Source organism: Python bivittatus, unplaced genomic scaffold (genome assembly GCF_059951505.1).
Source record: "Python bivittatus isolate LINGU-HERP-01145 unplaced genomic scaffold, Pbiv_v1 ctg000700_np1212, whole genome shotgun sequence".
In the NCBI taxonomy this organism is placed as follows: domain Eukaryota; kingdom Metazoa; phylum Chordata; class Lepidosauria; order Squamata; family Pythonidae; genus Python; species Python bivittatus.
In genome coordinates, this window is record NW_028277098.1 from 92,714,209 (window position 1) to 92,726,874 (window position 12,666).

General features: G+C 37.0%; 1 protein-coding gene and 1 long non-coding RNA gene across 4 annotated transcripts in view; one reads left to right on the forward strand and one right to left on the reverse strand.

Annotated features, from left to right (window-relative positions):
* LOC148214274 (uncharacterized) overlaps window positions 1-6,412 on the reverse strand; it is a 45,905-nt gene extending 39,493 nt beyond the window's left edge. The window contains exon 1 of one of the 3 annotated variants that reach the window (XR_015798609.1): window positions 6,335-6,412. This is a non-coding gene — a long non-coding RNA (uncharacterized LOC148214274). The remainder of the gene's footprint in view (window positions 1-6,334) is intronic. The other 2 variants (XR_015798611.1, XR_015798610.1) reach the window with 2 other exon arrangements.
* The window catches only part of GNAS (GNAS complex locus), a 193,515-nt gene that overhangs the window by 55,776 nt on the left and 125,073 nt on the right, over window positions 1-12,666 (forward strand). The window lies entirely within an intron of this gene.

The following is a 12,666-nucleotide window of genomic DNA, read 5'->3' on the forward strand; positions in this document are numbered from 1 at the left end:
TAACTTCAAGGACTGGGTGTAAGTACCATTCATTCAGTGCCATCATAACTTTGGTCACTGAATAAATGGTCATTAAGTGAGGACTATCTATAGAATAAAAGTAGTCCTGACCTATATGGCACTGGTTTCTTAGTCTGATCTACTTCGTTGGGCTGACAGAGACTCACTTATGAAACCCATCTTTATTCTTTTGTCTCTTTGCCTTTTCTTATACTGTCCCCCTTTTTTTCCTTCCTGTCCACCCTGATTCCAGCAGACTCTGCCCAACTATTCTGGTTTTGCCTTTTCAAAGAATGCACTCCCTATACAATGGGAAAATTACTTTGTCTATATGGATAGATAAATATGACATCTCTGTGGTAGCTGGAATCATAATATAATGCCATAAAAACAATATAATACATTCACTTTAAAAGTGTATTATCAATTTTCTGCCAACCATAGTTTCCAAATAGGAGATGCTCACATTATTTCCCCAACTGGCTTTAACCATGGCTTACTATTAATGCTAGCCATGTTTAATGCTAACCATAATTTACAAACCCCCTTGACTTACTCCTAATCATTCCTCTTAATATTACTTAATATTTCATTAACTACTTGCACTTACTCTTTCCCTAGGATTGTCATTTAATATCTTGCCAACAACAAGGGGTAAAAAAAAAATATCTTGCCAACAACAATGAAAAAGAAAAAACAAAGAATACCTTCATATGTTAATTGCATATTCATATACTAAATTTTCAAGCTACATGAATGTTTAAAAACAATTAATACAATTTTTCTCTTCTGAAGGGAAGCAAATTAACGTCCCATCTAAATCATACCAAATAAGTTCTTAAATTAATTCATTTCCCATCCCAATCTCCCTAATTATTTTTGTTCTAAATCAGTTCTTTTCCTTTAATTAATTAGAATCATTTTGTCATCCCTCCCCTAAAATAAATTCAAAATAAATAGAATATACAGGGATTGACTTCCCTTTCCAATTACATTCATTTTCTAGAGCAGAGGTAGGCAAGATGATGTGCTCCATGTTTTGGATCTTAACTCGCATCGGCACCAGTTAGCATGGTCAGTGGCAAGGACCATGCTGGTGGGAATATTTATTATTTATTTATTTCATTGGGTAAGCACAATACAATATAAATAACCAGGATGACACCCAACCAATCAATACAGAACATGTAGAAAAACCTGTCCAACAAAGGGGCCTCATCTACCCTAACCCAAGACCTGGGAGAACAGTTAGGTCTTCAAAGCTTTCCAGAATACCATGAGGGTGTCAGCCACTCAGATTTCAGAGGGAATAGTAGTCTAAAATATTCAGGTTTCACTAGGTTGTATGTTTTTATTATTAACTAAAGGTATCTCTCTTCTCCAGATTGCATCTCCAATCAGAAAATTAATTGAAATATGAAAATGACAAGTGTCAGTTGCTTCATAGTAAAGGCTGCCCCAAGTTGTCAGTCCCATGAGATAAACCAGACTGAAAATCAACTCCACAGGAAGACTAGAACTCTATTGAGATAGGCTATAATAGAAGATTCTTGCAAATCTGATTGTGCTGTTCTTCCTTCCCTCTTATACCCTAGTGAGCAGCCAGCCTGAGTCTCTTCTTAATACTATCTCTGTTCCCAGGACTTAAGAAATGCTTTTGTTGTTTTTGCTTAGGTAATGGTTTCTGAATATTTGCTTCAAGGCCACATCCCTGGCTCTCCACAGGTGTAAACCTAATGATGGCTATTGCTTTCTTAAAAACTGTCTGTTTTAGCCTTCTGTGTGCTCACACAAACTTTCACAACCCAACTATAACTGGTTTGATGCTAGTTGTTTCCCCACTAGTGACTTATAACAGCTTCTAGAGTCATCAAACCATCACTATGCCAAAATAGCCATAATGTAGACAGGCTTTATGCCACTTCAGAGATGGCTAAGTGATGCGATGAAGATGTTAGAAGTCAGTAGCTAGGAAATGGCTTCTGGAGCAGCCCTTCCTGTCTTTTCAAGCAAGGTTTACTGCCTGGTAAACCAAGTTTTAAACAGAATTAATACTGACATGTAAGCTGCAGTTTTTATAACTATGGCATATCAACCAATCCACCAGTGGCTATTAAACCAAAAATTTTTGAAGTAAAAATTGGCATGGTTGAGTTCACATAACATGCTAAGCTAAAAATTGAACAAGGCTATGGTTTACTGTATTGTATGGACCCCATGGTAGTGATTTCTAAATCATAGTTTATGACTTAGCATAATAAGTGAATCCAGCTAATTATAACAGATTAAGTAAACAGATAACTTAGTGCAAGGCATGAACCAGGAGGCAATTCTGGATGTTAAAAAGTCAATGAGGAAAAGGGGGGATGTTTTAAGAGGTCTGCATCAACGTCTCATTAGCCTCAGCAAAAACTAAGGGATTTCTACTATGAGAAAAGAAACACTCCTGGAAGACTTACGGCTTGCTCACTGTTTTTGCATTGTCCTTTCATTTTCTGTCCAAACAGTACCATTTCCCAGTGAAGGGGAGTGGAATGAGGGCAAGAATCTGGGATGCTGACTTTCCTTGCTCCTCCAGAACTAACTTGCTTCAACTGGATCAGAAAGTTAGAGAGCCGAGGATGGCAAAGTGACATGGGCTAAACTCCATTATAGCAGCTTTGCTGACCTTGTCACACTCTTTGAAGCCATCTCCACCCACCTAAAGATGAACAATCATGCATGCACAAACCTATCATTATGCAACTTTGCAAACTTCCAAATAAAAAAAATAATACTAAGGCTCTGAACTTTAGGAGATATGACTTTTTATGACTTTAGGAGACATGGCATCTGAAGTTTTGTTTGTGAGGTCCAGCTTGAATGTGCAGCCTAACCAAACTTGTACTGGTCAGGCTGCATTTACAAATCCACTGATATTCTGGGACTATTTTTGCCTTTGCATGAAAAGCACAATGGTTAATAGTTCAGAGTTAAAACACAAGGTAATTAGGCCAAAAATTAATCAGTTGGTAATCCTAATTACAATGTTTCGTTTCAAATTTTCTCCATCTGATTTAAGGAATCCAAGACAGGGAATGTTGCTACAATAAAAAAGGTGGACATATTATTCCATATATCACATAGCACAATCAGCAACTTTGTTATTGCTGCAAATGTCTTTGTGTTAAATTCTGTTCACTTGGAGGGGGAGAACATAATTCAGTGCATCTGCATTATTAACTAAGGGAAAAGAAAAGTCTTCCTGGCACGAAAAGAGACTTTTTTTCTTGAGAGTTGCAATAGAAATTCAGGGGCATTTATTAATTGAAATTAAGGCAGATTGGAATGGAACTGGGACACTGCAAGTATGTTTATGGCTGGGGTGACAGGAATGAATATATGGTGAGAAATGGCTCATAAAAATACTGAAATACTGTAACAGAAAAGGTTACGATGATGCCTAAAACAACAATAGTATAATAATTACCTCAAAAACATTGGCAGCAGTTGATCCCAGTTAACATTTCTTGCTGTGATATCAGCTTGTTTATCAAGGGCTATCCAAGCTTTAGTTTGAAATTTTCTTACAAACGACTTGGAAAAAAATCTCACCCCCCCTTTTTTTTTAATCCTTCTGTCCGAACCACAACATTCCTTAAAACATCTACAAAGTGCAGTTCATGAGATGTAATTATTACACAGTCACAAAGGAGAATCACACTGGGATTTGATGGGGAGGGGTGTTGAGTATTTGGTTTCTTCTTGGCACTATCTGAATTCCCTGGAAACAATATTGTAGAGTTTCTAGTACAAAACAGGGCTTCATGTTGCTAAAATCTGTTGTGGATGAGCACTTTTTATTCCATGTGGTTGGTGGTGGTTCTCCCCCCACCCCCCCCAAAAAGTTTTTTGCCATTGCAGTTGGCTCAAAAATGATTTAACGACATAATCTAACAACACTAAATTGATCTTCAGGTTTCTAAAATGTTTGAAGTATCATTATCAGTGTGCGCCGTATAATTAACACCAAATCAGCAGAATTTCATCCTGAGGGACAATACAGTGGAATGGCTGAGATAAGTGAAATTTGGGTTAATGATGGGTCTCCCCTCCATATCAGTGGCATGGCATTAAGCACAGGTAAATAATTATCTCAGGAGGCAAACAACAGTGATGCTAATTTGCTCCCACAATAGCCCCTAACTAGCCTTCTGCCTTCAAGGGTAACAGAAAATTTAATTAATTATTGATTTTTTACCCATGGGGTCTCAGGGAACCAACCCATGGTGGTTTACACCAGAGTTCCCCATCCTTGGCAACTTTAAGATGGGTGGACTTCAACTCCCAGAATTCCCCAGCCAGTGTTGCTGGCTGTGGAATTCTGGGAGTTGAAGTCCACCTGTCTTAAAGTTACCAAGGTTGAGGAACCCTGGTTTACACCACCAACTTAAATTGTAGAGCCAACAATGGAAAAGAACAAACAATAAATATTGAGAAAACCATAGACAAGGTTATCTTTTTTATATACAATGGTTATTCTGATGAAGAGTCCATTAAGAAGGGAAGGCTAAAGTACAGAAATGGTTTTGCAGATTTCTTTGGTAAGGGCAAAAACACCTCCAGAAGGGAGGGAATTCCACCGTGTTGGCGCCGCCCCTGAAAAGGCCGTAACCCTGGTTTGTTTTTAATTGGCCCTCTTTTCTGGGCATGCATAACATACTTTTATGAGGTGAGTGGAGCTTGTGCTTGGTAGTATCCTGAAGGAGTTTTCCTTTAGATAGGCAAGGCTTAAACCATAAAACAAATCTTGAATTTGGCTAGGAAAACATTGGGGACTCAGTGCAGCTGAGCCAGGATGGGTATCCTGTGCTCCCAATGAGAAACACACAAGAGAAACATAGTTGCCTCAATTCTGTTCTATTACTAGTCCATTCTTAGGACTGAAATAAAATAAATTTTCTAGTTCAGTTTTGCTTCTGAACCAAGGATGGAGAAACAGCACCTTGTTTGTCACTTCATAGGGCAGAACATTTTAAACCCTCCTGTCTATGCAGTTTACTGTGATACAAATTATTGGTCTCTATCCTGTCTGGGTTTTGTGCATCCAGTTAAGCCAAAATGTGGTATGCTTCATTCTGGGTTCATGCAACAGTTTAGCCAAACTATTGTAGCTGCTCTAAAAACATGATGATGAAAAACAATCATAGCTTGGTGTGTTGTGTTGAACCCAGCCTCCCTTATCCAGTCTATCATATCTGCTAAGTATTAAAGATTAATCCACATCAAATGTGGAAATTATAAGAGTGTCCATGTAATCCAGAAAAAATTAGGTATTCTTTGTTAACTTCAATGTGACTTGTCCAGGGATGACAGTTGTGAAGCTTACTAGAAGCTATATAGATTCAAGTAGTCAGAATTTGTTGGTAGCTAAGCTAGTTCACCCTGGACTGAGTTTATCCAATGGCAAACTGGACCCAAGAAAAACTTTGTACATGTTTGAGAGAGTCGTTACAGGCTTCTCAAAATCTAATCCTGTTAGGCCTTGGGAGTGACAGGGCCAAAGAAGGGATGAAGTTAACAGTCATCTCTTCCTGCAATGCATTTTAACAGGGTTAAGTTTTCCCTTGTTGGCTATCTCCAGATAACTCAGCATTGCATCTTACCTATGATATTTTGATATCTGTATGAAGGCATAACACATTTCTAATTATTGTGCTAAAACAGAACAGGAAGCAACTGCCTATTGATGAATTAAGGAGCTAAACACTCTTTTATATTTTGACCTCCTTTCTGACTTTTTATTGAGTGCAAAAGTGAAAGATTGTTAAATTTTAAGCTTTTCTTAAAAAGTGCAGATGAAATTGTTTATCAAACAACTATATGAAAAAACAAAAACTCTGCCTCCCATTTTTCCTCAGCCCTCTTGTCCCTGTTTTAATATCTTTAAAGGAATAGGTGCCCTGATAGAATAGCATTGATACCGAGAAGTAGATCCAAAGAGCTTTCATCAGCTTTTTGTTTAGGCATAAAGAGGAATGGCTACTCTTTAAATACTTTAAATTTGCTTGGTAAGCTGTTAAACTTTTAGCTATAAAAGTTGTTGGGAAATATGTTAAAAGAATAATTCAGAATACCCAAACTCCCTGGATTTTATGCATAGCTCTCTTATTGCTTTCCCTACAAACAGCGCAACAGCATAACACAGAGAAGGAAAAAGAATGCATCTCTTTTAAACTTTGTGAGGGTAAGCCAAAGCAAAGGGTTATTTTACAAAATGAATGCCCCCACCAGAAATATGTTTAAATAAACTGCATTATACCAGATAATATCCCACACCTAAAGCATTTTTTACCTGCTCTGAGTCAGGAAAATGTAGTAGCACTTTTGTATCGGCTTCAGGAACCTTGCTATACAAATTGACCATCTGCAGTTAATTCGCGCACTGTATAAATAGTTTTGAAGACTGAATAGTTTGCATTCCGAATGGAACAGTCTATTTTTAGCTTTCGAAGCTAGCGTGTTTTGTGTTCTCTGCAGAGGCAGAGACATAGTTGTTTTTTAAAAAAAAAAATTGTAGGGAGAAGATTGTTTAATTAATTGAAAAGCAAATAATCAGAAGGGACATCAGAAGAAATTTCTGAATAATCTTAAAATTCTATAGAGGAAGGTGGTTGCTCCACAATGAAAAAAACTGCAGAGAAAACATGTTTTACATAGGGTTTTTTCTTCTTTTTTCTAATATACAGTGCATGCTTTTGTGGTATCTGTTGGTTACTGGGTGAGCTTACTTGAAAGAGGTAAAATAATATAAAACTGAATGCAGCCGAGATTGTTCAAGAGAGAGTTATATCTGGAAAACTTTGCAATGCCACTAAAGTGTTACGAAAATACAAGGTTAGAAAAGATCCCGGAAAACATTCCACCACATTCCTTTCTTGTCAAATTGCACAAATCGTAAATAGTTAAATGGGTTGTACTTTAGGAATACAAGTGAAAGGGAAAAATCCTTTTGTTTAAAATGCAAAAAAAACGTGGTCACTGCTTACATTACTTGGTTCAGGATCTAAAGCTTCTTCTTGGCCAAGCCCATACTTTGCCTCTGAAGGTCATGGTGAGGATGCATAGTCCAAAAAAGTAACTGGGCCAGGAAATGCATTTTATTTAATCTGCATTTACATTCAGTTTATATCTGAATCATATATCTTTATCCATGTTTGTCTTCTGTTACATTTGAGGGCTCTGGAGATCGAATGCAAACTAAGTCCTCAGCTCCTGTGCCCCTCTAGTTATTATGCATTATAAAAGGTTAAAACAGTAATATGTACCCTTAAACATTGTAGGAGGAGAGATGCGTTAGTCTAGGGTAGCTAAAAATCAGGGTCCTGGTAGCATCTTTTCAGAGTAACAGATTTTATTAAAGGAATAAGCTTTTGTGAGCTACAGCCCATTTCACCAGATGCACTGGAGTGGCTAGACTGATATAGGAATTTTTTTCCCCCTCACTATTTTACATACATATGCACTTATATAAAGTCTATAATTTTCCTCTGACTCCAGCTGTGAAGTTTTTTTTCCTTGCTTGTACTTTTAAATGAAATACTATCTGGCTTCCACTGTATGTTTGTGGCATCGTCTTAAAAAGTCTGTTTTTATATTCCCAAGTAGCTGAAAAGTATATCATTGCACAAGTGCTGTTTCCCATTTCCATTACACTTGTGTGTGGATGGGATGAAAACTATGTTTGTAGTTTTATAGCAACTACGTCCTTAATCAGCAAACATATGTGTGAGACTTCTCAGAAGAAAATCCTCTCAAGCTGACGGGGTTGTTACCAGCTACGTTGGTATAAGATTGGTTGCAGAATTAATATTGTTCAGTTCTTGAGCTTTTATTATACTTTTTCTCTCTCTTTTCCTATTTTTAAAGAACCCTGACTATTTACATAAATCATCCCTGCGAGAGTGAGGATAACCAAATCCCACATACATTTTCCACATCTCTGCAAGCTCAAGATCATTTAAAACAGTCCTTCCATAAGCATTATATATAAATGATGTAATTTTAAAATCCTAAATGTTATTCTGCCCTATCCTAGTGGCTTGGAAAGAGTAACAAAAACAAACAGACTCATGGAAAAACAGAACTTAACCATCTTCTACCCTTTTCCAGCGTAATCCTGAATCCAAAGAGAGACCCACAGAAGTAGGGTAACAAAACTTCCAGATGTTACTCAGGCATGTGTTTCAGCAAATGCCATCCTTAGAAGAAACACTTCATACTTTAGCTGTCTGAACTTGGTACTTTGGGCTAATCTAGAAATTATATTAAACACGATATGTAATTGTTGAAAGTGTAGCAATAAAAGTCCTAAAGGAAATATGTCTAGCCTGGAAAGAATTCCAGTGGGTTCTTAAAAAATAGAACAGGGTAAGTAGTTGTTGGGTTTGCAGCTGGAGACTTGGGTTCAAATCTTGCCTCAGCTGAATGAACATAGCCGTGGTTTGTTGATAAAGCCACAGCTAGCTGGGTTCACACAACATGCTAGTTCAAAACTAAAACCCCACATGCTTGTTGAGTGGGTTATGAGAATCCCGCCACTATTTCATTGAAAGTTGAGGCTGAGATGCTCCTTGGAATGAAACCTAGAATGCAAATATGATGCGGTCAGTTACAAGGGAGGAATACAACAATTAGTCAATATCACCTGGAGAAAATCTGTTCCTTGCTCTCAAATAGGAATGGGTTTACACATTGTTTGATCATTGTTCAGTATGTTTTCTGCACCCTAAAATATGACTGGCTAGTTAATTGTGCTGTCTTTTAAGTCAGCTAGTTTTCTTAATTGATGGTTCAGTGTCATGTGTATGGTTTCTTGTGTGTTTGTTTTAATTATGTGAAGCTGCAGTCCATACTTATTGGGAACAAAATGAAGCAAGATGCTATTCTAGTTTTTTTTTTCAGGAGACCCTAAATCTGCCCTACCAGGTTAGGTGTAATTGGGTCTGACCTAAAACAGCCCATGTATTTTCTCTTATTTTGAAGAAGGCACCTAAACTCCAGATGGTGGACCAGATATAAAACTAGCCTAAAATAAATTAAACAGCAAATAATACTAATATTATATAGCTGGGTTTATTTACCTTATAGTCAGCTGGGTTCATGCATTGGATTAGGACATGCTTTACAAAATGGCTGGAGTAAAACATATTAAGCCTAAATCAAACCAAATTATATATCATCGTGATGTTGGCTAGAGCTTAAGGAGAGTTTTGTTCTTAAATATCAGGAAGGCCCCAAGTTACCTATCGTTTCTCCCATATTATCACTGTTAGATATACCAGGAATAGTTAGTTGGACTGGGATCGTATAAGTTAGTGTAAATAGTTAGGAAAGTAAAGCTCTTGTAGGATTTGATTGGTAGTTGGAACTCTGGTCACATACATACAAATTTTAGGCCTGAATGTTGCTATTTGCTGAGAAGGGCCTTTGGGTCTATAAATTGGTTCCAACTTGCACAGAATTGAAGGGTCTCATTTGAAGACTTGCATCTGTGTGGACTGAAGTAATGAAAACAGTCCTTCAAAAACACAAGGTAAGCATTATCAAGCCTGTAAGTCATGAAGGAATTAAAAAGTACAGTCCTCTCTAACCAGCATAGCAGTAGTTAGTTGAAAGTTCATAATAAGGTTTAGTCTGAAATATCCAACAGATTAACCAAAAATAATATTGATATTGAAAGGCAAATTAAAACAGATATAACCAGCAAACAGACTGGAATATTGTATGTCTGTGCTTGTGCACATACTCCTGCTAAATCCTCCGTGTGTATGTGTGTCTGTGTGTGTCTGTGTGTTTATGTGTATTGTGTTTGCCAGGAAAGTTGCATGCTACGTTTTGAGCTTCTTTTTCATACAGACTTTATGGAATTTATATATTTTCATTAGCTATTTTCAGACAGATTTTTTAAAGTAAATAAATAAGAACCGTGGGATTTTCAAGTTGGTAGAAATCACAGCACCTCCATTGCACATTCTGGTTGTTTTTTTTTAATCATTGGGAAAATTTACTTTCATTCTCAGTGTGTATTAAAATATAGTAATAAAACTTGACCTTGTCCCTAATCTACCCCACAAGATTGTTGTGGGGAAAAAATGCAGGAGGTGTTGTTACATGCATCACTTTGGAAAGATGGATCTAGAAGGAAATAAAAAATTTGCCTTGTTTTATGCCTATTTGTGGGACTAAAGAGTGAGAATTGAGGGTCAAGACAAGAGTCCTTGTTTATTTACTTATTTATGCTGTATTCAGTCTGCACCAATCCCAATGACCACATATGAACTTAGTTTATACTAAGAAAGACATCCTTCCGTTGGCTAAAGAGCTGCTATACTGGGATAACAGTTTCTCCAGTTATGTTGGAAATCACAGGTTCTTATTCTTCCTCATATCCCTCTGGGCCAAGGCTAGACTGGATCTTGGCAAAAGTTTGTTTAGGAGGTTGGAGGACCAGAGAAAGGATTGTGTTCTTCTTTAGAATACTGTGTCCTCCACCCACCCGTATCTCCATGGCTTGTGGTTTGCATCTGAGACATCATGGTGGCAACATTGGTAAAACTGTGGCCAAAGCAAAACGTTGCTCAGTTATCAATTATTCTGGCTATTCTACTTTTTTTCCCCACCTAGCACATATTTATTATACTTGCAAACTAATTTATTTGGATATCCATTTTGGACTAATACATTTTTTCCTTTAAATATTTGCATCTTTATTCTTCCAGTGTTGACACAAAATAGATTATTTTGCTGTCAGTGCCCCAAATTTGATGGGCATTGAATGGACCACATTAATTCTGTGTCTCTTATTTTCATAGGCACACTGGTGAATGTACTCAGCCTCATTTAAATGGCTGTCAAAATTCAGTTGTGTATCTCTGACTTTTTAGAAACTGGCAAAATTAATTTTGGCTCATTGAGCATTCGCATACAGATGCCAGCATACATATACATAATCTAATATGAGCTCTGTCAAATTCTGGCACACACATATATTCTAGTTAATGCTATCCTAAAAAAAGATGAGGGAGAGCTGTTCCTAAAATAACATTTTAGCATCTATTTTGCTAACTCCAGAGCTAGACATAGTGACAGGTCCTCATCTGGGATATATCACCATAACTCCCTATGCCTGTTTTATTTTGACAAAAGGCATTTCAGATGTAAAAATAGTTGCATTGTTTTTCTCTAACTAATGCTCCTCTATTTACATGGGGTAAATTCTAGCACGTGCTTTAACAAGCTAGAAATCCGATTTCTTAGCTGACTTTGAGCCGATAAGATTGGGGGAGGAAAAAAACAAGAATTGCTATTATACAGGAGCTAAAAATGATGATAGAGGTATCACCATGTAGGATTCCACTGGAGTCATTTTTTTTTCATGTTTGTCAATAGTCAGAAGAATTTTTTAAACTGAGATAATCCAGAAAGAAGATTCAGCTGCTTTCTATCCACAGGCTTACAAGAGGGATTTACTCCTAAGAAACTGCACCCTTACTACTAGGGATTTTGGGTGCTGAGTTCAGAAGGACGCAAAAGACCTTGATGCTTAAAATCAGAAAGTAATCAAAATGTCTCTATTGGTGTTAAAATATTATTCATGCACGCAAAATAACTTCAAGGTGCTTTTTTTTTTTCATTAAATAGCAGACTACCTGCTATCCTGGTATGTTCAGGCACAACATTATGGTGTTGCTGAATGAAGTCCTTTTTCAGACTGTCATTGAACGTGGTTCTAAAAGAGCTATGGCAAGTCTTATATCTGATCAGCATCAGTTGACTTTCTCATGGAACACTTAATGCATCCAGATATACTTTTCCTCAAAAATATGTATCTGTATCCCCACTCCAGACACCCCTCCCTGGCTTCAACAGGTTTTCTCTGATTTTGATTTTTTCCCCAACACTGCACCTCTGAATAATTAATAATAATAATGTATTGGATACATAAGGGCGCCCAATCAGGAGCCTGATTTAAAATATTAAAAACACAAATAGGAAATCAGTGAGTTTCAAAGTGGCAACACTATCAGAATCTGTCAGGTACAGTGAGAAAAACTATTGAATTTGATATTGGTATGGTGAAATTGAGTATAAGAGATTGAAAGGGATTGGAAGGGATTAAGATGGTGCTCAAAAAAAAAAAAGATTGGTTGGTGAAACTGACTAGAAAATGGATAATTCTGCAAGAGGAGGACAGGAGAGACAGAGCTCCCCAACACCTGCTTTTCCCAAAATGATTTTTTCCCTTTTTTTTAAAAAAACCAATATCAAATGGGTAGGAACAAACCTCTCCATGTTTGGACCTATGCATATTTGTAGACAAAAAAAGGAGGGGGGTATTTTAAAAAACATGGTTTTTCTAGCACCATTTACAAGGTATATATCAGGTTCATGTTGTAAACACACCAGATGTTACCCTGTAGTATTTGACATTTGTCTTCTGAGTAGCAACTGCATTTTGGAAAAATATCACCATGATTGTACATCATGTACAAAGGGGGTACCCACATCAGCATTAAAATATCTTCTGAAATTTTGCATTGCTGTTTAATTACGCACCTTTATTTGACATCAGGAAATTCAGGCATAGAGAATTACTGGAACAGTTTTGTTCTGCACCTGGGGCAG